The sequence below is a fragment of the Sipha flava genome, unplaced genomic scaffold, assembly GCF_003268045.1.
Source record: "Sipha flava isolate LNK unplaced genomic scaffold, YSA_version1 95_pilon_pilon, whole genome shotgun sequence".
NCBI classification, from domain to species: domain Eukaryota; kingdom Metazoa; phylum Arthropoda; class Insecta; order Hemiptera; family Aphididae; genus Sipha; species Sipha flava.
Genome location: NW_020273634.1, coordinates 1 through 4,634, shown reverse-complemented (window position 1 = coordinate 4,634; position 4,634 = coordinate 1). Strand labels below are relative to the sequence as shown.

Below are 4,634 nucleotides of genomic sequence, written 5' to 3'. Positions count from 1 at the left end.
ATTGTATATTTTTTTTTTCATAAATATTTACCAAAGATATATATATATATTATGGTGTAAAAGAATTAAATACATTTTTTTTTTATTATTATTATTTTTAACTAAAGTGCACTTTATAAATTTAATGTAATTTTTTAACATTTTTTGTTCTATAATTAATGTTGTAAGTTGATGTCGTAGTGTCGGTAATAAAAAAAATTAAGTTTGTTTAATTAAGTTGTATTAATATATAAGGGAAAAATTAAAAAAAAATATAAATGCATATATTTTGGATAAGAGCATATTTTTGCATATTTTAAAAAAAATAAGAGCATATCAAGTGCATATTCAAAGGTTTTTTTGATGCATAAATGCATACTATTTTAAGGTTTTTGAGTACATACAAATCCGAACCCTAATTATAACGGACCCAATTCAAGTATTATTGACAGCGGACCCACTCGAGTAACAAATATCTTGGGATCCAACTCGCGTTTTCCTATAACAGCACATGACACACATACGATCCGTATGCTATGGGTTTTTTTTGCTGCGCAACATAAATTTGCGTCGCATTATTATTCTAAAGTGGACGTATTTTCGTATTGTACAAGATGTGTTTTTTCTATTTCAAAAGTAATAGTAAAATAAAAAGTGTATTTTCTTGAGGGATGCAATAATATGATTTGGTCCCATAGTAGGTTGAACAAAAACTACGCCACTGATTCAAATGCAGGATGATAAAATGTTTTTAATTAATACTTTAGACATAAGATGTAACAAATAGTATTATCTAATATTAGACGATTAAACGAAATTACTAAATCGTACTTAGTATTAATATAAAATTGAGTGGTTAACAGTTTTATTTTTTTAATCGTTCACCGTAGAGTTATTTTATAGTTATCACACTCATTTCTTCGCATGTTTATAATCAGGGCTCGTAAGTTCATGCAATTAAAAAACGCAAAAATAAGCATGCAATAATGCACTAATATTAGATAAAATATACATTCAAATATGCACTAAAAAATTCTAAATATGCATTTATATGCATTAAAAATCTTAAACTATGCACGAAAAAAAATGTATAAGCATTTTTTTTAAATAATAAGAATTATTCATTCATATTTTTAAATGTTATATTGTACTTCTTCGATTACATTTCATTAAAGTTATAATTAATAAACACACGTTTTGATGAAAATAAATTGATAGATTGCAATGCACTCGTCAGTAGGAGGCGGGTGGTAGTGGTGCGCAATAACATTGTTTCCGTGGTACTGCTTATAAAACTCAATGTCATATAAAAATAAAAATTCTTCTAAAATACTAAGATTTTGTAAACCTATTCGGAATAGTAAATAAGAATGAATTCAAGCATTTATTGATCTAAATTTGTTTTTAACTTCCACAAAAAACGATTTTGCTCAATTTATATAAAATAATATGCACTATTAACTCAAAAAAAAATCAACTATATGCCAAATATACCAGTTCACATAAAATATAGAAAAAACATGCTCTATTAAAATTTAGATTTTTATTACCATTGTTATGCAACGAATTAGTGTCTTGTTTAGCATGTTTTCCGATACTGCAAAGAAATTATGCAAATGCATGATCTTACTAGCTCTGTTTATAATCAATAATATTCAAAATTATAAAAATTTAAGCACATGTACAATATTTAGTATACGATTGTACGATACCGTCCTAATTATTGCGATAAATATTTTTGAAGAATGAGCCGTCGCGGGACGCCTGGCAGATGAGAAACATCAACGATTTTCTTTTTGTAATCATTTTTATTTTAACTGCTTCAAAAATAACAAGCATTCATTTAGATCATTGAGTTAATTAAGTATTTATTAGTATAAATAAAATAATTAATTACTTATTAATATTTGGCTTATGATTTAATATTCTGGGGAGACTTTTAATTATTTAACATAAACTCCATACAACAACGAACAAGAAAAAACCATTTTGTTGAAAAACTAATTATATTACAGTATTACATATTTAGTTAATCACTAATTAATAAAAAGTCTATTATTTGATATTTTTGCATTTTTAAAATAATTACAAATATAATAAATATCAGGTAGAAGATAGTATGCTTGTAGTAAACGTGTTATAATTATTAAACAATAAAAATACATTAAATTATGAAAACGACTAAGAACGGTGAGCAGTATGGCAATTATTGTCGTGAATTCATTCCAATATTTTCGTTATATTTTCACTGTCACTCATATTTTAATAGAAAAAAAATATATATATTAGTTTAAAACAACATATTATACATATACGTAACAATGTAGGTGTACATATTATATGGGTACGCCGACATTGCACGCTTAGAGAGGAAATCGCCTAACTTTGGCGAATTGAGCCGACGAATCACGAATGGAGCGTCGCCACGCCTCAGTCGGTCTCATTACCGTACCACGCCATTAGATGTTTCACATAAAAAATAATTTGTTTTCAAGTAAAACACAGGTTATGTGTACTGTAGTAAACAACACTGTATACACTACGGAGTATACACTACAGGATCGAGTGGGAGACAATCGCACAGTCGATTGCGTATGGAGACGCGTCGCCACACCGTACACACGACTGCATATAGACTATATATAAATATATCATCATATAACGTGGCGACTATAGATGTTTCACATCAAAAAAATGAATTTCCAAACCGACGAATGCAACGCATGCAAGCATGGGTGCAAGTGGTAAGAGTTGGGAAAGTCGCGCGCACGCCACGAAACACCCTCGGCGCATTGCGAGGTATAATATTTGCATGGTCGAGTACGTGCAAATCACGACGCCTCGAATGAAATACCATCTCACCGTCTGAGACCCTGTTCTCGGAAGTATACAACAAATGTCGAAAATCAAATACTGTTTGCACTCTTTATTAAACAGGGTCCATGGAACAAAAAATTGAATAAGAAAAAATGTTCAATAATTAACATATTTTTATAAATATAATATTTTCGAACGACACAATTTCTTTTTTTTTTAAATTATTCAATTTGTTTACATTTAAAAACAACAAAAATACTGTAAGAATATTTTCAATTGATACGTCTTCGATAGCTACGATCGCATCGAATCCCTAGACCTGTACGTATTAAATGTATTATACCATACAAAACTATTATTTTCCTACATTATGTCATCGCGGCTTTTATCTTTCGTAATTAGTCCTAATCGTAGCACATTATAAAATATACATTATACGTATTAATTATATATACAAACGCGTGCAGAAGGTAAAGTAGATAGAAGCTTAAGTGATATCAACCAACAAAATTATATTATAATAATATAATTCTAATATAATAATCATTTTATATTTACTACAAAAATGATTTTTTGCAATTTTACAACTATATATTTTTCATAGAATCTGTATTTAATATATATATATATTTAGTTGTATTATATTAAACCCTGATTATTCGATAGTCATTAAATAATATACGCTGATAGTTTATAAGACAGTTTAAAGCTAAAACGCATTTTCAATAGTATTTACAATAAAAATTATGAATTACTTCTTAAGTGAATTAAAACGTTATTCGATAATAAAATTAACATATTTTTTTTAACACAATTGCATGTATAAAATATATAAAAGATTTTCATTCAATTATTAAAAGAATATATGTAAAAATATTATGGATCTTCATTTTTTTATATTAAAAATAAAGGGCCAACGGCACGTAGTGTTCCCAAGCGGTCACCCATCCAAGTACTAACTACGCCCGACGTTGCTTAACTTCAGTGATCGGACGAGAACTGGTGTATTCAACGTGGTATGGTCGTTGGCGATAATAATTGTATAAAATTAATAATTTAAATGCGACTATTTGAATAAAAAAAAAAAATTTATTTATAAATAATAATACCATAAATATCCAATCAGTGTCCTTAATACCTTAACCATCGACAACACCTCACGGGAGTTTTATTTTCTTTTCAAAATTATTTTAATTAATAAAGAAATTATATAATACATATTATTTTCCATGCCCTTTCTCTATTCCCCTTAATTTTACAAAATAAATCCCATGTGCTCCGGCCTTGTACCTCCACCATAGGTTAGCGACCCCTTTACATTCACATATCATTGGTCGGTCACACACATAGGCGTGCGCAAGAATTTTGTAAGGGATGTGCCATGAAAAAAATGTAACCACTTTTCTTTACACGAACCTTACCAAATCTCACCAAACCCTCTCTCCTAAAAAAAAAGGATAAAATTGGGTTAGTATTTTGCCATTTTTAATAGAGATCCTAATTTATTTTAACTAATTTTTACTATTTGTAGCTTAAAATTTAAACTAAGTCCTCGAATGAATTAAAGTCGTAAAAAAAAAAACACAAAAACACGGTCCACAAAGTGTGGACACATTAGAAACGTCACATTTTCAATACTATTGGTGAAAATAACGGAAACTGAAGTGTTTCTTAGATATCAGTAAAAATATAATATCAGAATATCTTTGCATCTTTATAGGGTAAAACGTATCAACAACACATTAACCACATATTGACCAATTAAAGGAAAATTAAGTACCTATATGGTTGATAATCACGAAGTACATGGACGTATCAAATGGAGAAATGTCGTTCGC

The 4,634-nt window shown here is 28.4% G+C and overlaps 1 non-coding gene across 1 annotated transcript; it reads right to left on the bottom strand.

The window, feature by feature from the left end:
- Positions 1-3,707: 3,707 nt before the first annotated feature.
- On the bottom strand, positions 3,708-3,826 carry LOC112693758. Its single transcript, XR_003149511.1, has one exon. It is a non-coding gene; the product is annotated as a 5S ribosomal RNA (ribosomal RNA).
- Between the last annotated feature and the right edge of the window lie 808 nt (positions 3,827-4,634).